Raw genomic sequence first — 21,967 nt, forward strand, 5'->3', positions numbered from 1 at the left:
AGAAAACTCCTGGAAAACGGTGTTCTAAGGCGTTCCCTCACGGACTCACGGTCGTTTGACAGACGCTTGAGCTAACTGCAGGGTCATCCCAGGAACAAAAGACGCGCCAGCTTGAGTCAAGCGTGGCAATTCCCTTTCTGAATGTTCAGTGAAAGAAGGTACCGAAGTGATTGTGTGGACCTTCGCCCTCAACGCGTGTCCTTCGACGACTTTGGACGCTCCGATTGGTCGAACGGAAGGGGGGGGGCGGTAGTTTTCCCTGGCCTAGGGATCTAGGGAGGACAGAGGGGGTTTAAGCGGACGTTTTCGGCTGCTGGGTGTGTGCTGCACTTCAGTCATGCAAGATTGGTGAGATGTAAGGTTCTGCACTCTTCATGCAGATATCGTAAATAAACCCAGTACTCCTCATTCTCAATGAGAACGCGTTCCTCCCTTCAACAACGTCCTAACGTGGATGAGTCGGACGACGGCATGGGCCAGCTACCCCTTCTGACTTGCCCGACCCCAACTCTTACAGTGTCTGTTAAAGGGACCGAAAATAAATTTTGTATGGTACCTCTGTTTTTCTTTCTTTTTCTTCTTCTACTTTCTTTCTTTCTTTCTTTTTTCAGTGCAACGTTAAGCTTACTAGTCATTGTCCAATCCTGCGCTGCAGTTGTAACGTGTAAAACGCTGTCAATTTTTTTTTTGAATTTTTCGATGTGCAGTCGCGATCGTTTTTATGAAGTCGTACGCTGGAAACATGCTAGAAACAGTGATAGGTGAGCGCGATAGCCATTCTACGCCGTCATTGGTGGGAAGGTGGTAGGATATGCCAGTAGTGCTATTCATGAACAGTGCTGGCACCCATTTACGACACAATTAGTCGACGGCATTTTGTATCTCAAAGGGAGACCACAGAACTCGGGGTACTCACTCGCAAACTCGCACGCGTGTACAAAAGCACTCATGTGCGCCGCCGCCATTGCACTGACAGACGCCACGGCTCACCACGGTTCTGCTGTTCCGCTCGTTGCCGGGAAGGCAGCGCCGCCTGTTAGCATGGACATGTTAAACGAGCTACTGAATATAGAAAACAGAAAGACGTAACTAGCCACTAGCCCGTATACGTGCATTGCCCATCCCGCGAACAACTGCCAAGTGCAAAAGTTTTCGACCCACATATTTGAGGAGGAGTATAATGGGGCAGTGGACTTCACAAAGGCAAGCGCCAGGCTACAATGGCTGAGCAGAAGGACAAAAGGAAACGAAGTTGGTGGGAAGGCCCTTCACGGACGCCTCGCGTGGCGCCAGATAACATGCGGACCCACGTGTCCGCTTATTGTGCTGCGCTTGGATGTTCTAGCTGTTGCGAGTGCCGAGTGTCGTTGTATGATATGTCTCATTCCGCCCTGTGAAAAACGCGCGAGGTAGATGCGCCCCCACGCTGTGCCGTTGCAAGCGCACCCACCGAGTTTTGTTTGCTACCGCAACCACTGTCGGGCACGTCGGGAGACGATTCGGAGTGCCTTGCTCATCGCGAAACTCGTGCGCGTCACGAATGCACGCCGCCCATTGTCTTGCTGGCATGCAACCGCACATGCTGTGAGGCTGTGCGTGTGGCGCCACCGCCCATCGCCTGACACAATAGCCGTAGGCTCCTTCCCTTGCAGCTCTGACACCTTATTTCATAAGTCGAACATACACACACATGCACACCGATCTCTAATGCATTAACATTTAGCGCTGAGCTGCAGCCAACAAAAGGGTAAATAAGACGCGTTCTATGTTGGTCACAGTGACTTCCAGGCATATGACACATTAATTTATTCCTTAAAAGGAGTAGCAGTTTCGTACGAAAGGCGAAGCATTGCTAGAGATAGCAAAGCGTTGGACTATTACGTGAAGTAAGGCTCGTTGGTTTATGGGCCATGAAATTGCAGTAAACATGTGCGGCTGTTGGGTTGATAGTCGGTGTAAAGTTTTCTTCCTTCTCGTTAATGTTGCGCCCTGTTTTGTTCGCCTGCCGACCTTCACACAACCTTCTGCTTCACACAACCTACTGGCTTATCTTTCTTAACCATTACTGTTACGCGGAACGAACGAAGAGAAAACCGTTTCTTCATGACGACACAACTGGCGCCGTGGACAAACGCCTGGCAGTATGTGTTCCAACTCCGTTCTCTAGCACACTTCACGCATATAAACAGATATTGCAGCACAGGTGCAATTGCGAGTGCTCTAACGTGCATATGCAGTACTTTGTAAACGTAATTATTTCCATCAGTAATTATGATTTTGACGCGTACTTTGGCGCGTACAGTTGTGCACTACATGCAGCGTCTAGACTTTCTACATTTGCGTACCCAAGAGCTCGCGCCTCTTACAGCACGGCCGCCTCGCCACACAATAAGCTGCCAGTAGCGGCGGAGCCTCCGGCGTTAACACACGGCACGCTCTTTCATCGTCGCTGACGTGCGCGCGCACCGTGGATGAGAAATCGCTGGAAAAGTAAAATCAACGGCCAGAGACGGCGATGATACAATCGCGAAGACTGGGCAAGCAGCAGAAGCGGCCGAGGGAATTCGCGCGAGGAAGCTAAGGGCAGGAGTGCGTGTCGAGAGGATAATGGCGCCCCGCACGGCTGCGCGATGCTTGCGCGTCGTTTATATATATATATATATATATATATATATATATATATATATATATATATATATATATATATATATATATATATATATATGGTTGCTCTTTCTTGCTTTACTGCCGCGGGGCTTTCTCTTTGCTCTTTGGATATCTTTATCGCGACCTGAATGAAAGAACCGCCTTTGGCTGGAGAAGTTTATAGAGTACAGTATGTAGTGTCGTAGACTAAAAGCTGTTCACGCCCTTTTGTACGTATCTTTGTCCCATAGCGATAATCGTCACCTATATTGCGTGATTTTCCTTTCTTTAACGCTTTACTGCACAATTTTTTGCTTCCACAAAATATTATTCATGGAATTGTAGGGAAGCATAACAGTACCTGTACTCCCATCGTAACTTACTTTAGCGAATGTCTGTGGTTTCAATTTGCAGAAAAAGGGAATGTTGCATATTTGCAACAATGTGCAAATAAAGAAGAAGTTGAAAGTAAAAGAGAGATTTAGTGCGATTCATACTCAGATGCTTATTTGCACGAGACAATCATAGGTGCACCTATGATTTAGTGTGGGACAAAAAGAAGCACTTGTACATGCTGGTGCAGCACAGGTAGTTCCCACACTTCGTGCAGTACGTCACGCAGATTCCCGTGCAGCCAGGAAACAACGCAGTGTTTTTGGGTTATTGTCAATATGTAGAACATCGAAGCACAGACATAAAGCTGTGCCCGTGACGGTGTGACACGGTAACGTGCGGACGCACAGCGTACTTTTGAAAAGAAAAAAGGAAATTCGACCAGAGAACATCTTGTTCACATATTGAATCGAAACGGACTTACACTCGTGGCTGTCGTGCCTAATTGAATAGTCACTGCCTTCACTATCAGGAAGAATTGCTAGGCCATACCAGCGTTTCGGAGCCATTTCACTTTTCCGAAGAAAATAAACTATGTACACGTTGTTGCATTTGTGCAACATAGCAACGTTCTGTCGCCAGGAACAAACTATTCCGAAATGACAATGTTTTTTGTACCTACAGAGTCAGAAGGATGTGGAGCATAGCGTAAGAATTTTTTTTTTTGCGCTTTGTCTTATGGAGAAATGCATATACAATTTGTAAAACTTACCTATATAACTGCTCGCGGGCGCGGGCAGCCTCCGCCACGTTTGGTTTGGTAGAAGATGCGAAGGATTAGTACAGACTGCAGCACAAGGTGGCGCGTTTTACAGACCAATGTTGCGGATATGCAACAACGTGTACAGGCAGCTCCAAACTGACTTTGCTTCGGTTTTTAACGCCGTTCATCAGAATGTTGCGTAAATGCAACAAGGTGCAGGCCTGGTAGTTCGACACACTTAAAAATCATGAGCCATTCCACTCTGCGAAGGTTGCTGACTGGCGAAGCTGTTTAGCACACAACACGGAGATACCAGATAATTTTGAACAAAGGTACGAACTCATTTATTGTCTTGATGGGTGGTCATCGTGACGAAAGGTACGCACACTCATTTCTTATCTTGATCGGCGGGCATTAATTCTCTCGCAACTGCATACGCATTCTTTGATAATGTCAAATCGATGCACTTACGCCGCTGGGTGGACGGTCGATTGGGCCGGATCGGTGTGGCATCGCAAGGGGTATGTCTGCAACACGGAACGCGTAAACCGCTCCCTTTTCGGTACCGACTCGTCCGCACTGAAATCACCGACAATGACAGCATAGTGTCATCGCAGCTAATTCACGCAAAGTCAGTAGCCATGAACCTTACGGGACTAAATGATTGCATTTTTTGCTTGCTTACAGGGGTATGAGCCATTGTTCACGGGGCATGAGCCATTGATGATGGCAGTTTTCGACATGCTGTTCTGTATGTTGTAAGCGTGATTAGAAAGAATTTAAGCACTGTTCGCTTTACTTTGCTGAGTGCTTGTAACCTCTGCCTTACAGGGCTATGAGCCATTGCATATTTTGCTGGCTTAGGGAAGCATGAATGATTAAGAGGGAATGAACCGTTGATGATCATTGTTTTGGTTCACGGAGAACAAAAATGCACGGAACCCTAGCCATGTACAGCTTAGCTGTAAAATGCTTGCACGCTTTGGGGCTCATCTTGTCCCACAACAATCGCCATCTGCCTTGATTGCGTTCATTTTCTTGGAAACTCTGCGCTCGCTACTTTCCTGTCGAGAATGCACGTCACGCTGATTACGCGCATGCCGCTCGTGACCGGTAAGTACTGGGCGCTAAAGGGAAGGTACACAAAATAGACCACAATTATTGTTTGGCGACAAGCCGCAATGGGTGTGAACTGTTCTTAAAGCGATAGTAGTATTAATAATAATAATAATAATAATCGGCAAGGGCTTGAGTGTACATTATAGACACAGCCGACAAGGATCAGAGACGCGCAACAAGGACTGACAGCAGGGCCATTATATTGTGGCGATACCTTTCCCAGTGCTATTTCTTTTCGCGTTTAGTGAGTGGTGAGAGCGACGATCCGTTCACGTTATCAATGTTATCGGCCGGTCGTTGACGGTGGATGATAACAGCGGCATAAAATCCAACGGAAATTCATAGCTACAATATGGTGGCCTAGTTCTCGTTGTGACCTCTTCGCGTAGACAGTCCCCTTTATGCATGTAGTTTCGGAATGAACTAGCCCAAAGTTTTAATGACCAGAGAACCGCGCGCTTAAAGGGCCCCTCACCAGACCACATAGCAAATTTTGGTTATACGCTGGAATTTGTTGCGTGCCCTCTATTGGGAGCGTTCTACCGCAAGAATTTTTTGAATTGCTTAATTAAGAGTCAAGATAGAAATCTTTCATGTGCCGCGAACCGATGATTTCAGAACATGAGCTTCACCGCCAACATCTCTACTTGCCCCCGTTTAGTCTCCGCAAGCGGAATTCCTTCCCTGCCTTCCCCCACACCACAGTTAGAGGATCGCGGGACATATACGTCACGAGCCCCGCCTTCCTTTTAGAGTTCCTTAGGCGCCCGTTCCTGCGGCGAGCGTCGGCGTTGTCCCTCGTAACCGAGCGAACGAACACAGCGAAAGATGAAAGCGAACACACAACGTAGCGGCAGACGAAAGACGACAATAGCGGAGAGAGTGCGAGGAGGAAGGCGGAGGAGGAGGGCATTGCGAAAGCGTGAGAAGAAAGGCGTGGCCCCGCGCAACACGGACTTCGCGGCGACGATGGCTACGAGATGGCGCCAGAGTAGCGTGCGTCGTCTGTGTGGAAACAAAGCGCTGCATGAGCGGAGGTAGCGAGGGTCTGTCTGCGGTGGCTGCTGTGAATCGCGCCCACGCGTAACCCACGTGCCGTCTCTCGCGATCTCCCGATTAGCTAGAGGCGGCGTGCCGCACGAGACAAGATTGTCCGCGCCAGCCAATACATCGCGAAATGAAAACAAGCATACAGCTGCGCTCAAATTTCGCATTAGGGTGTATCGTAATCAAGGTGAATTTTTTATTTCTCGCTTTCTTGCGGCGCGGCGCAATTTTGGTGATGGTCTCACGCGCGAGCTGTTGCGTTTGTCTCGTTGCGCGCAGCGCACGATTTTGAGCGCTGCCCACAACGCTTAACTAGCGGTATAAGTCAACGCTACATGAACACTGAGGCAGACGCAAGCGCATCACAGAAAATGATCGCGCACTGAAACACGGTAGAAAATAACATAGTCTCGTTCTCTGCGCGCGCGACTGCACGACATGAGAACAGACGAAACGGAAGTACATCTCTCTTGCTACGGTACGAAGTAAAACAAAGACACGCAGGCATTCGGTTTGTAGGTTTTATTATTTCTCTAAACCTTAATTGGTCTATTGAAGCAACATCAACAAATAACTGTCGTTGCCTCGAATAATTCTCAGATAATGGACAGACCTGGTGAGGAGCCTTTTAACGTGACGCGTTCAATCAGCTGCTCTGATAGTTTTGTGCTGTTTCTATTATTAATATATATGCCTATGAGAGTTCGGCATCATCTGTGATGCCGGCTACGTACATCTCGCTTAGTCAAACATTACATATCAAATTAGGTCGGCTTAGACAAACAACATACAAATAAAAATTAATAAAATAGAATACGAATAAAAGTCCGATCACGCTCACGCATTGTTCGCAAAAGGCTCAACTAAGTGTCATTATACGTCTCAACAAACACATATACCACTGCATCTAACTTGCAGCTCATAAAAGCAAAAATAAATACGAAACCTAGTCATTGTAAGTTCACTGCAAGCTTAAGGCGGACATCATGGTATCGAGTTCTTCAGTAGCGGTAGTAGTGACGATTGCTAGCTTAAACATTTTGTTTCTCCGTAGCAGGTACGTAGAATGCGGATGTGGAACTTTCATTTCGGCACGAGAAATATTTGCGCACACTTGAATATGATGCCTGCAAGTAAATATGACTCAGCGTTAACTATTTCGTGGCGATTTCTTGCCGGTCACTTTTGCGAGTGATGCCCGGTACTTTGGCTGAAACATCAGGAATGGAGACCATTCATGGAGTTTCCTGGCCCAAGTTTTCCTGGCCGAGAGAGAGACAGAGAGGGGGGGGGGAAGGAAGTAAAGAGAGGAAGGTTCACTAGACTTTGCCCAGTTTGCTACCTATACATGATTTAGAAGTTTCCCATCTATCTCTGGACTACTGAATGGAACTTTTATTGTTCTTTCGTAATCTCGCTTCACGCTCTTTCTTCTTTCCTCTATCTCTATTTGGCTTATAGTGCAGAGCAGGGAAACACGCACGCCGATAAAGACGACGACTTATGATAAGAAGAAAGTAAAGTTATCATGTTTTAAGACGGCCAATGTCAAATGCGATGAAAACTGCCGTCGAAAACAGTTGCATTGCGTACGAACAGTGAAATTGTTCACCTTGCTCAGGTTTGCGTTGCGGACACATATCCCTCAAGTGTTTACTTGGTCATGTTTCACGACAGAGTCGCATGAGATTCCAACTGTCAATTGACTCGGGAATCTACATTAGTGTATGAACAGTACACTCTTCCAGACGGGCTAGCCATTGATCCGTTTCACAACCGAATTCTGCGGACGACGCGTCACATATGCGCCACCGTAAAGCTAATAAAGAACGCCCGCGTACCAGTGAAGTCAACGCCTGTCGCGAATTGAGAGTACCTGTCGAGGCCACCAAACCCAGAGAGAACGACGAAGTGATACGACTGTCGCATTCCGACGAATAATTAATTGCTTTTAAAGCGTGCCTCCGCAATCGCATTCAGGTCAGGCTCTTCGCGAAATGACTGGCATTGAGTATCGGGGTCTGCCAACTGCGCGCCTGTAGTCAGCCATGCGGTAGACAATCGGAGTGGAGGATCAATGGCCCCAGTTCACGTCGCATTTCTTCCTTGCCATAGCATGGATAATGTTCTTTTTTTTCATTTTTCTTTCTTTCGTTTCTTTCTCTCCCTCTCTCTCTCTCTCTTAGGGGTCCCAGCACTTTAAAGCAAAACTATTTGTCACAGCTGTTTCTCTCTCTTTCTTTTTTCTTGATTTTTTATTTTTGTAGCCACGCGTCAGCTTTTTTTCTTCTTTTTCTGTGTGTTTGTGTGTGGGGGGGGGGGGGTGCTGTTCTCCACACAACACATGAAACGCTGCAAATTCTATACACTGCGCTGAAAGGTACGGGCGCATATGTTTTTTTTTTCTTTTTCGGAAGTGCAAAATTCAGACTGATTTCCGGCATTCGAATTCAGGCATTCGAAATTGAAGGCGCGCTGCGAGGAGCAATATCGACAGCTGCAGCGAAAGAGCACGACATGGTATTTCCCGGCGAGGAGCCAGGATATGTAGACTCCACGCAATTGCGTACCTTCACCCGCTGACCGGAGGGATGCATTTCTAGTAGGGAAAGAAAAGATTTAGCCTTGATTATTTGAAAGAAGAATGAATAGATTGCGTTGTTTAACATCCCTAAGCTGCACAGTATGCATAGTGTTAAGAACGGCCCAGCTGAGGTGCAAGTTTTGCCAGCCGGTTCCGACAGCGGCGTCAACTTTCTTGGAGCGCCACCGTTACGCTCTAGCCTCGTCGCCGTTGTGACTGAATGCGATCAGCGGACCAACTATTGTTACTGAGCCCGCCACCGCCGCCCTGGTCTGCCGCGAGCGGGGGAGTGCTCGCGGGAACGTAGTTCGAGGCTCCTTTCCACGCGCCGTCCAAGAGGCAAGACAATAGGCACCCGGTCGCGCTGTGGGGGTCAGCTCGGGGAATAAAAGGCACCTTTCCTGACACAAGCCCCGAGTTCTGCGAAGTCCACCTGACGTCGGCTCCGGACCGTGAACCTCGCGCAAGGAAGTGTGTGTGTGAGTGTGTGTGCGTAAACCGTCCCGCAGAGAGGCGACTTGTTTACGATGACTGGACGGCCGTTTGCGTCACCTGGGTATCGGGGGAGGACCGTGTGTTTAAAAACCGCTGTTGTGCGGCTGCTCAGTGCACTTTCTCTCGCAGTCATGTTAGACTGATGCACTTTCTCTCGCCGTAATGTTATACTGATGCACTTTCTTAAGCAGTCCTGTTAGACTGAGGCACTTTCTCTCGCAGTCATGCTAGACTGATGAACTGCATGTAGGTACTGAATATAAACTCATATTCCTCGTTCTCGATGTGAAGCAGTCCTTCCCTTCATCAACGTCCTCAGCGTGGATAAATTGGACGACGGCATGGGCCAACTACCTTCTAATTCATGCCGGACTCCAATCTTGACAACGGGTTACGAGCGATGGGATTGAGCCCCCAATCCTAACAATAGAGAGACGCCGTAGTGGATCGGGGGCGCCAGATCAATGTTGACCATCTGGGGTTCCTTCACGTGCACCCCAGACACGGTATACAGGGGCGTAGCCGGGGGGGGGGGTCTTATGGGGCTTCAGCCCTCCCCCCCCCCCCCCGAAATTTTTTCGTGCTGTCATGCGCCGCCGACCGAAACCACTTCGGGCGCCGGAAATCATGCTCGATTTTGTCTAGGATGTCATTTTCACGCTCGAATAGATATTTTAGCGCGTACATTGCGAAATCGGGCTGGTTTCCGTGGCAACGCACATGCATCGGGAGTCGCATATCGTAACGTAAGGCGCCCCACCGAACACGAAGTTTCAAGGGTGTTTTGATGGCGAGCGGGCTCGTCTCGGCATCTCGCGGAGGATGCCAATTCTACGGAGCGCTTGGATTTCAATTCTGAAACTTTATGGGTGTAAAGTTCTCATAACCTTTTGATGCGAAAGGTGCACTGACATTCAAAAGTCGTGATTTAGATTTTAAATTCTGGAACTTTGTGGTTTTAATGCTGTTATAAACATTTGACGCCAAAACTGCATTGACTTTTCTAAAGTCGTAGATCGGACCATACAAAGATACAAGCGAAATCAACACGCATCAGACAAGTTGACAAAGCACGCAGCGAGGTCCGATGAGGTGAAGCATTGTGGTGGTTCATTTGTGCCGCCGTCACAGAAAAGAATATCAACTTTTTTTTTTCACTTGCACCAAAGAATCGATGTCAAGGCCCTAAAGCCAGCAAAGGTAACTAAGTTCTTATTTATTTTTTCTACTTTGACTTTTATTCGCGAGGACACATTGACCCTCTCCAATTTTCTTGTTCTCGCTACCCGCGGGCTGCCGGAACCAGCCAGAGCGCAGGCGTTTTTCTTGTGATGCATCGACCACAGCGTGGCCGACTAGATTTTCGCCTGGCAGACTTTTGGGCGCTTTCTGGCTAGCAGACGAGAAAACGAAACAATGCATAGTCGCTCGCTGCCAGCACTGCGGGGACTGGACGGATTGCAACACGTTCGCTTGAGCGTAACCTCCCCGGAAAGTCTTGTCTCGCCGGGCCGGTGTAGGATACCGAGCAGTATGCGTATGGTTCGCTGTGGACCAAGCGTCTCACGTTTTCTTCGATATTCCTTCGGGAGCCACGCTAGGTGCCCGAAGTAGGCATTCGATTGTAGCCAGAATGCTTGCCTTTGCGTTATTTCATTCCGGCGCCGCCCCCCCCCCCCCCCCGCTCCACAATATAAAAAAAAGACAGGCAGCGCATTGTCGCATGATGAAAGTTCGATTTTGTTACTTCTTTTGCAGAAAGTAATGGGCCACAAGACGCTTCAGTTGCCGGATAGACATATTATTGCAATAGCAGCTATATGGAGACTCCAGGCGCATTCTTGCCGTCCGGCCTCATGTTCCGTATAAATAAAGTCCAAGGGCGGTAGCATCGTGACCGCGCGCCGCATGCTGTGAAAGCGCAGTGAAAGCGTAAGGGGTGGGGCGGCATGGGTAAGCCGATGATGGTGGCTCAGTCTTGTGTGCGCAAGGGAGAAAAGCGGGGAGGAAGCGCGCCGCCTTCCGTCGCGCGCGATACATCGGGGGAGTGGAGGGAGAGGGGGGCTGTGATTAGTGAATCTGTCGTTGCGCAACATGTTTATTTGCCTTATTTGATGCATCTTATATCGTGACTTTTTCTTAGATACGCAGATTTATTGGACACTTATACGTATATTTAAATATTTTGTTGCGAGGTTTTGTGTATATGCGCGTTGAACTTTGTTTCCAATGACACTTTCTTGCTCTTTATAAGCTCTATCAACACATTTGTATGTTCCATTTTATATTCGCATTTCTAATGTACGAAGGCGAGTCAAATGAAAGTGAGCCAACCCGCCCCGCGCAACAATGGTTCGGTTCGTTATTTGTGAGGCATGCGCATAGCACATAGGCAGCTCATTTACAAAATTGACATGCAGCGGTGAGGATAAATGTTCTTTAATGCTCTCATACACTGGGTTGAACATGGTTGCGTGACATAATTAATGGACACTCCAAAAGTTGAACAGCATGGTGTGGTGGTTTCCCAAAAAGCGATTAGTCGCCGTATGGCTGCCGTGTACGTAGAACATTGCATTTAATTGGCCACTGTGAAGCGCTGGAGCAAACAGTTCAAAGAAGGACGTGAAAGTTACAAAGACGATCCATGGTCGGGCCAAAGCCACCGTGAAACCACCCCCAACACAAATGCAAAGGCTGATTAGACAAGAACGGAGTATAAGCATCGATGAATTGGCAGGGCGTGTAAACACCAGTCACGGTTCGGGTCACACCATAATTCATGAACATTTCGGTTATCGGCTCTTGTGTGCGCAATGGATGCCCAAGATTTTGAACCATCGTCAGAATACGGAGAAGTTCGGCGCTGCCTTGGCTCATGTAATCCGGTATAACGATGAGGGTCATGACTTTTTGTCTGCAATTGTGACCGAGGAAGAATCATGATGCCCCACCCGCCGTGGTTGCTCAGTGGCTATGGTGTTGCTGAGCACGAGATCGCGGTATCGAATCCCGGCCACGGTGGCCGCATTTCGATGGGGGCGAAATGCGAAAACACCCATGGTGCTTAGATTTAGGTGCACGTTAAAGAACCCCAGGTGGTCGAAATTTCCGCAGTCCTCCACTACGGCGTGCCTCATAATCAGAAAGTGGTTTTGGCAAATAAAGCCCCATAATTTTCTATCATGGTGCCGCTACTACTAGTCTGAAACACTACGGCAAAGCTAACAGTGGAAACATTTGAATTCACCACCCCCAAGGAAAGCAAAGGCCATCATTTCTGCCCGAAAGGTGTTGTTGACTTTTTGTTTCGATCGTCAGGGGCCATTATTGATCGAATTTGCTAAACCTGTAGAGACTATCAATCGTTTCCGCTATTGTGAAACGTCGGATCGGCTGCGTGTCGCAATCAAGAACAAACGACGTGGAAAATTTAGCATTGGGATCATCTTGCACCACGATATTGCCTGTCCCCACGTCGCTGATGTTTTTAAAACAAAACTGGCAAAGTTCGAGTGGCAAACGCTGCAACATCAGCCATACAGCCAAGACCTGTCGCCTTGTGACTTCCGCAACTGGGAGCATTTGAAAAGAACTGCTCAAGGGAACCAGATTCGTGTCGTACGATGACATAGAGTCAGTTACAGATTTCTGAAGCAGCAACCCAAGGAGTTTTGTGAGACGGGAATGACGCGACTCGTTAGTCAGTGGGGCAAATGTCGAAATGCTCATGGAGACTACTTTTAAATAAAGTACCCCGTTTGTCATATATTCGCATTGGCTCACTTTCATTTGACTCGCCCTCGTATATATTGCAGAACTCCTGCTTTTTATGTGTGCTCTCTGTTGCGACTATAATTTCGGAGCGATTACTCGCAATACACGACTGGTGACAGCTTCTCCTGCGCAATATATTCCAAGATAGGACAGCGTCATTGAGATTTTTTTCCTGGTCGTTGCATATGTACAAAATTGTAAACAACGTTCTTGAATGACAGAGAGAGAGAGAGAGATGCAAATGAGAGAAAGGCCGGGAGGCTAACAAATTTCCATTAAAATATTTGTCCTCAACTTGTACATTTCATGGCCTTTACATTTTTCATATCAGCGGCATGCACTGCTTTGGTGGTTTCAGACTGATATAGTTCTAAAGTTAGTGTGACATTTACTTCCCTTATTAAATATACAGAAAACATGGAAGCATTGATATCATTTATTTCGGGCACAGTTTTGAGACATGCGAGCATATTATTTTTTGAAAAAATACATGTTTGGAAAATACAAGACTTACGCAGTTATTATTAATGTTTAATTTATTTGATCCCTCCACCATTTCTGTAAGGAGGAGGCCGAGCTGCGAAGTGAGCCCCCCCTCCCCCCTCCCCCCCCCCCCCAACGAAATTTCTGGCTACGCCACTGGCGGCATACACGAGCGCTTTCGCATTGCGCCCCTATTGGAACGTGGTAAAAGAGAGTCGAGCATACGCACGGCACGATCTCGAGCTCAACAGCAGAACGCCGTATCCACTGAGCCCCCACAGCGTGCAGTGTAATATCCATTGCTGTCCATTGGTTGTACTGTGCTCCACGGTGAAAGCGTGTACATATCAGCCGGAGAGATTCCCGAAATGATTGCTCTTGTATATACACATACGCTATTCAACAATGACTTCGCGTGGATAACCCTTTCAGCCTTGCCTTTGTTGCATTTACTGCTCCTTACTCAACCGCACAATCTGTCGAGCGCGCGCGGCTTGGCATCATCACAGTGTGGACACAATCGTGCCATATTGGCCCTTCCACATGCGAGCGAAGTCTGTATGGTCACACTCATACAGGACATACACACGGTCACACACACAAAAAGAAAACGAACACGAAAAAACGCACGAGGAAGGTCCGTCTGTATTCGGGTCAAAGACCACGAGAAATCATGCCGTCGTGTGCACAAATACCCGAAGCCGTCATATATATATATATATATATATATATATATATATATATATATATATATATATATATATATATATATATATATATATATATGTGTGTGTGTGTGTGTGTGTGTGTGTGTGTGTGTGTGTGTGTGTTGCATGTGCCAGACGTGCCCGCATGTCCAACAGTTGAAAGAAAGGCGCAACGAACGCGCATTCGCAGGGATAGAGCGCACGAATTCACCTTCTCAGACGCAACCGCACAGTTCGACAAATATGCTTGCCAAGTCGCTGCGCCGGCTGCGGCTTATGCACACAGCGCATTGTGCGACTTCTGAAAGCTTATCTCCGTTCTTTTTCTCGTTCCCCGTGTCTCTTATGCACATCGTATACAGGCTCGAGCACAATATATACGAATTCGCGCCACCCGTCCCGCTTTTAAGCCGCGCCGGCTAGAGGTCACGCAACGGTCCTTCGCGCGTGCAAACGCAACGCTCGACTCGGTTCCTTGAGCGCGCGCGCGGGCGCACGCTCGGACGAGCAGTTCGAGCGCGCATTCCACGCCGCACGGTCGCACATTCGTGCGGCGCGCACCTATTACGAGTATATGACCGCACGCACGTGCGCGCGCACAAAGCCACGCGGATACATCGGTGGGTGACTAGCACGTATGCCATTACGACGCAAGGCATACGCTACACCCGGTGCATATATGATACGCACCGTGCCGCTGCTGCGGGTCGCATGGTGGTGGCGGTTGCTGCGCCCGCAGCTCCGGCGCCTCACGAGTAGCCCGTGAGGCATGTCGCAACACAATGTGACGGAGACGACCACGTAGCACGCTGTAGTTCCCTGATGATGACTTCGTGAACGCGGTGCGGGTAGCCGTCTCCAAACTTGACAGCTTTCTTTATGGCATCTATCATCACGAATTGACGACTTTTTTTCCTCGTCTTCTCCTCTTTGACTTCTTTCTTTTCTCCATATTTTTGAAGGCGGTCACAGTGAAATAGCCGAGAAAAAGAATGTGAGGATGGGGAAACAGGGGAGAACATCGTGAACGCGATCTTGCCCCTCTTGGTTTTTCGGGTATTGTGTTCTCGCCATTCTAGATCACAAAATTAATGCCGTGCACCATCTCACCACCTTCACCACTCCTCTTTACCTCGTCAAAGGCGTTATGTCATCGACATGCTAAGATGAATAGTTCCTAACTGCTATGCTAACAGTTTATGGAGTTTTGCATGTTCCATGTCTAGTTGCAGTATAGGCTGTGAAGGAGGTCGCAGTTATTAGGCTAGCCGCAGGGGCGTAGCCAGGGGCTTCAGGGGCGTAGCTAGGAGCTTATGGGGCTTCAGCCCCCCCCCCCCCCCCTCCCTCCGAAATTTCTCGTGCTGTCATGGACCGCCGACCAAAACAACCTTGGTGCTGGATCGAAATCATTCTGGATTTTATCTAGAATGTCTTTTTTATGCTCGAAAATACATTTCGGGGCGAACATTGCGAACTCTGGCTGCATTTCGTGGCAGCTCCCATGCACCTTAAGTAACATAACGCAAGGAGCCCCACCCGAGCACAGTTTCAAGGCCGTTTTGATGGCAGGCGGGCTCGACGCGGCACCTCGCGGAGGCCGCGTAATATACGGAGCGCATGGATTTCAATGCCGAAACTTTATGGGCATAAAGTTCTCATAAACTTTTGACGGGAAAGGTTCACTGGCATTTCTAAAATCGTGTTTTAGATTTTCAATTACGGAACTTTCTGGGTTTAATGTCCTTATAAACATTTGATACCAAAGGTGCATTGACTTTTCTAAAGTCGTACATCCGCCCATACAATGAGACAAGCCAAATCAACACACTATCATACAAGTTGGTAAAGCACGCAGCTAGGTCCTATGAGACGAAGCGTTGGGGTGGTTCATTTGCGCCGTCATGTCGCAGAAAGGAATATCAACATTTTTTTCACCTGCGCCAAAGCATCGATGTCAAGACAGTAAAGCCAGCAAAGGTTCTACGAACTACGTTCTTATTTATTTTTTCTACTTTTACTTTTATTCGCGAGGCCACATTCAGCCTCTTCAATTTTCTTGTCCTCGCTACCCGCAGGCTGCCAGAGCCAGCCAGAGCGCATGCGCTTTTCTCGTGTGAAAAACGAGGAAAATGCGCTTTGCTCAGTGAAAAACGAACGCGCACTTTGGCGCGCGTTCCTTTTTCTTTTCGCGATTTTATTCATCTAACGTCAAGGGCGATAACATTGCCACCGCGCGCCGCATGCAGTACGTGCGAGTGAAAGCGTAGGGGGGTGGGGCGATAGGTGAGCCGACGATGGTGGATTAGTCTTGTGTGCGCATGGGAGAAAAGCGGGGAGGAAGGGCGCCGCCTTCCGTCGCGCGCGATGCATCGGGGAAAGTGAAGGAAGGGGGGGGGACCTCAGGATTCTGTGATCTGTGATTGCGGAACATATTTATTTGCCTTGTTTGATACATAATATACAATGATTTTGGTCAGATACGTAGATTTATTGGAGACTAATACGTATATTTAAATATCTTCTTGCGAGCTTCTGCGTATGCATGCAGTGAACTTTGTTTACAGTGACACTTTTTTGCCCTTTATCAAGCTGTTTCTTCGCCTTTGTATATTCCATTGTATCTTCGCATTTCTAATGTATATTTTGCAGAACTTTTGCAAAAATGTAAAGGAGGTTCTTTAATTGCCAGGTTTCATTGGTCCAAAATCAAGAAAGTGGCTGACGGATGGAATAGCACACTGTGGTATGAATGTTATAAACATGGATAAGGTGCCTCAGAAAGGCTGGCCAACGTTTCGATAGGAGGACCTATCTTCGTCAAAGGCGGCCTCGTCATCCAAGGCATGTTAATTTTAAAGCGTTAGAGTCACGTGCGGTTGTTGTCGGTGGCGGCTGGTTGTAAAGGGGGAGACTTCAAAGAGAATGAGCGCTGTTGCCTGACGTCTGTGAGCGTGGTTCCCAAGATGAGGGGACAAGAGCGGGAGAGTGGCAATGCGGGGAGAAAAGAAAAGAAAGAAGAGGAGAGAAAGAAAAAAAAGGGGCGGACCCCGAAATAAAGAGAGAAAAAAAGAAAGAACAAGAAAAGAAAAAGCCGTGCATGGGGGGGGGGGGGGAGTCTTAGGGAAGCGAGAGATTGGGGAGCATTCAGGGGTGTCGTTGGCGGCATGTTTTTGTGGCTTTAGAACAGCCGGTTAGGCGGTCAGTGCGCGAGTAACAAAAAAGACCCAAAAAGACATCCGTTGAAAGAGTGACTTTAGTAGCGTCGCAGCAATGCATCGAGCAATTTTAAAAAAGTTAAATTATGGGGTTTTACGTGCCAAAGCCACTTTCTGATTATGAGGCACGCCGTAGGGGAGGACTCCGGAAATTTCGACCACCTGGGGATCTTTAACGTGCACCTAAATCTAAGTACACGGGTGTTTTCGCATTTCGCCCCCATCGAATTTTGAAAAGGTTAAGATGGCGACAAGGAGTCTGGGGTGCAATGCATGGGGTAACTGGAAGGCAGCGGCATGGTCTTTCAAGAGACGTTAGCTCAACGTAGGTGTTGTTACGGCGGTATACAGAAATGGCGATACCCTGTGTGGCTGAGGCGCTGAAAAATGTATACTGACGTCTGGGACTTCGGAATGTGCTGGTGAGGGTGTATAAAAAATTATATAAAAATAACAGACAAAAAAAGGGGGGGAACCGAAACCGGAATAACAAATGGGAGGGTGACGTGCGTATAAGTAGACGGGGGCAGGTGTATTTCGGAAACATTAAACGTAAACGTAAAATATAAACGTAAAAAACATGAAAGAGTATATTAAATTGAGTAGAGTATATTAAATTGAGTAGTAGGCAGGAAAAACAGTTTTTTTTTAATGGAGGAATAGGTGAGGCTAAGAATTAAGGTTAGCTGGTGGCATAATGTGTTTTGTGCCTTGGTTGATGATATGATAATTTCAGATTTAAGTTACTGCATTTAAAGATTCTATGTTGCCACGTGCCAAATTAATTCCCTTCGGGTGTAGGCAATTAAACTTGTGTATGAGGTATGATTCCGTATATTTCCTTTCACGAGGTGAACGGAAATTTGTTTGTAATATATAGAGCCTTGCTTTGTCGAATATATGACCATGTTCATTAAAGTGGCTGGCTACTGCTTTAGTTAAATTGTGTTTTGTATCCGCGCGGTGGCCGTTGAGTCTTGTATGAATTTGTTGTCCAGTCACACCTACGTATTGTTTGCTACAAGCGGCACATCCTAGACAGTAGACTACGTTGCTTGATGTGCAGATGAAGCCCGAAGTTACCTTGTGTGAGTAATTCGACGCTGTACATTTTACTGTAGTAGCAGGTCGAATATGTTTGCATGTAGAGCACCTGGGGCGGCCACAGGTACCGGTTCGCAACTTCGTCTTTGCCCTTAGTTTGGCATGCACAAGAATATTATTAAAATTAGTGTTGCGTCTGTAGGCTACTCTGGGCGGGTCGAGAAAAATCTTAAGTTTCTGGTTGAGGGTGAGAATTGGGTAGTATTTACAGAGGATGTTGTTCACATTTGGGAGGGCGTTTGAGAATTTAGTAGTAAGAAGAGGCGTTGTGTTTCTTGTGTTCTCGGGCGGGGCTTGAGGACCTCGGCTCGATCAAGTTTGGCTGCAGCGGTGTAGGCTTTTTGAAAGTCACTGTTTGGGTGGTTCCTGTTTGATAGTGTTTCTTTAAGGTGATCGAGTTTATCTATGTAGTCTTGGTTTTCAACGCAAATGCGACGTAGTCGTGTGGCTTGTCCTTTAAAGATGCCTTGTTTGCAATGTCTGGGATGGTGGCTCGTATATTCTAGGTACTGTTGTTTGTCAAAAGGTTTCCTATACAGCGTTGTCTTTAGCGCCCCATTGTCAATGTATATTGTTGTGTCTAGAAAGTTTGTGCGCTCAGTTGAAGATTCTGATGTGAATTTTATTGTTGGATGAAAAAAGTTTATAAATGCTAGATATTTATCTAGACTGCCTTGACCATGTCCCCATATTAGGAATATGTCGTCTATGTATCGTAGGTATGTGTGTGGCGTGTCAGTGCAGCGCGATAGGAAACATGTTTCTAGAATCCCCGTAAATATGTCCGCGTAGGTTGGTGCAAAAGGCGTGTACCCATGCTTGTAACATGTATCTGTAGGCAGCAACTCTCCTCAAATTCGAAGTTGTTATGTGTCAGAAACATTTCAAGGAGAGGCAGGTAGACTTCAGTAGAGTGTCGTGCATTGTGTTTCGACAGCGTTTGTTTTATCGAAGATAAACCATCGGGGATCAGAATGTTGGTGTATAGAACCGTGAGGTCTAGTGTTGCGAGAATTACGTTGTAGGGTAGTGTCCCTTTAATATTAATGTCCTCCATAATTATCATCAGGTGGGGCGTATCTTGTACAAATGAAGGAAGTGCTTTTGGCAAGTCACCAAGGAAGTAGTTAAGGAATGTGGAGGTGGTCTCTGTCGGGGTGTTGTTGTTTGATACTATCGGCCGACCTGGGATAAAAGCGGTGTATAGTTCAGTGGATGGGACTTTATGAATTTTTGGAAAAAGGTAAAAGCGCCCGGCAGTTTTGTTGCTTGGTTTAAGAAATTTGCATTCTGACGGTGTTATCAATTCATCTGCCAAAAGTGATTTCAGCCTGTTGGTAATTGTCACTATGTGGGATAATGTCGGATAGTTATCTAGCTTACGGCAATGTTCTGGGTTGTTTAGTTGTCTGTAAGCCTCGTGCTTGTATTTTTCTACTGGCCAAATAACTATACTTCCACCCTTATCTGCTTCCTTAATAACAATGTCATTTCAGCAACTAAAGATTTGAAATGATACGACTCTCCGACGCAGTTATGTTTTTAGGTCGCTTAGATGTCTGGGATTGGCTTATAATTTTTTTACTGACAATTTTAAGGTATATGTCAAGTTCTATGGCTTGTTCTCGTTCGGGAGTCCAAGTGGATTGGGCTCTAAGTGGTGTCGTCCCGGTGTCTGGTGTGTTGTTGTCTGCGAAAAAGTGTCTGATACGCATTCGTCGGGAAAATTCGGAGAGGCCCTTGTGAAGTTTCATTGAAGTATTTGTCCTCAACTCGTTCATGTCATGGCCTTCACGTTTTTCATATCAGCGGCATGCACTCCTTTGCTGGTTTCGAACTGATATAGTTCTAAAGTTCATGTCATATTTTGTTCTAAATAGACAAAAAAAGGTGGAATCATTAAAATCAGTTATTTCTGGCAAAATCTTTTGGGACATGTGAATATATTCTTTTATGAAAAAACACCTATTTTACGTGTCTTGACAGTGAGTAGCGCTCAAGAATTCGTTTGCAGTATCTTGGGCAATGACAATGCAGTTATCATAGTGAGTTTTACCCCTCGACAAATTCTATAACGAACAGGCCGAGATGGAACGTGAGCGCCTCCTCCCCGAACGAAATTTCTGGCTACGCCACTGGCTAGCCGGTGCTTCATCGCAATTTTGGGCTAGATGAGGTACGCGCGTGAACATTTCTGACTCGCTGTATAACAACGCGGGCCTGGACAGAGGGCGCCATTACCCTGCACGGTTTAGGGTATAGCCTCTCACCTCGCGCAACGCTGGCAGAGCCAGCACTTAAACCACACCAGACTTCCTGGCATGTGGTTACGACACGTGTATGGACACCAGACCGTCGCCCAGGGCATTCGCGCAACCTGGACGGGTAAATGTGGCCGCCACTTGATATGTGTCGCTCGTGCCGATCTCTCACTTGACGGCCCCTTCCGCTATAGGATCGGCAAAGCGGCCCACAACGCAGACCTCGATTCGCGAGGCAGATGACATGCTTTTATTTTTCGAGCGATTAATTCTCAATGCGTACAGCTTTGGCTTCAAAGCTGGTTTTCGGTAGATTGTTATTTTTTTAACGACGCAGTTGAGATGTGAACCGCGGAGATGCAGGCTTAGGTTCTCGGCCTTTATGCCCGCGTACAGCGATCTCGGCTGAGGCCGTCCAAGGTGTAGATGGGGCTCTAGGATTATTCGATAATCTATAAAGAAAGGAAGGAAGGTACACGTATGTATGTTATATGGCTTATTTTTTGTTTATTTATTTAGATTTGACGTCCCAAAGCAACATTGAGGTTACGATAGACGCCGTAATAGACGGTCCCGGATTAATTTTGACCGCCTGCATGGGGTTCTTTAACAAACGGCTAATTCTAGGCCTACAAGCGCTTCTCATTTCGCCCCCGTGAAAATGCCGCCGCCACGTCCAGGAATCGTACCCGCGACCTCGTGCTCAGCAGCTCAGCGTGAAAATTAACGAACCACCCTATTCAGTTTAGGCGTCATTAAAACAACAGTGTTCACGCAACAGTCAGCGACTATATAACATTATAACCTAACGTTACCTGGCCTTAATTTGCACAAACACTAGGGCCGTTTTCTTTCTGTGCATGTGCACATCTTGCAAGACAAGTGGATCATACCCCTCTTCCTCCTCCTCTCACTTGCGTCCACCTGACCAACACGCGATGGGTCGACAAACCATTCGTGGAAACCATATAGTGTAATCAGTTCGCGCTTCTTTACCCACTTTCCAAAGCGACTATGTGACGCAACATGGTCTCCTCGTTCCACAGCCTGAACCCAACCCCCATTCTCCTCAATTTGTGTGGTAGCTGCAATATTAAATATAGCTTCAAAATAAACGCCGATGATCCAGCTATAAAGCTCGATCCACATGAACCACGCAGGAACTCTCCCACGATACAATACGAAACACGCACAATTGTATGCATGTATGTATGTATGTATGTATGTATGTATGTATGTATGTATGTATGTATGTATGTATGTATGTATGTATGTATGTATGTATGTATGTATGTATGTATGTATGTATGTATGTATGTATGTATGTATGTATGTATGTATGTTCACTCTGCTAAAATCTCTTTGGGATTGCAGTAGCTGTATAGAAAAATTAAAAAATTAAAAAATATATATATACTGTGCTTCAGCGAACA

The 21,967-nt window shown here is 47.0% G+C and overlaps 1 protein-coding gene across 1 annotated transcript in view; it reads right to left on the reverse strand.

The window, feature by feature from the left end:
- Positions 1-21,967, reverse strand: part of LOC142577340 (SH2 domain-containing protein 4A-like) — a 419,980-nt gene that overhangs the window by 354,627 nt on the left and 43,386 nt on the right. The window lies entirely within an intron of this gene.

Source organism: Dermacentor variabilis, chromosome 1 (genome assembly GCF_050947875.1).
Source record: "Dermacentor variabilis isolate Ectoservices chromosome 1, ASM5094787v1, whole genome shotgun sequence".
NCBI classification, from domain to species: domain Eukaryota; kingdom Metazoa; phylum Arthropoda; class Arachnida; order Ixodida; family Ixodidae; genus Dermacentor; species Dermacentor variabilis.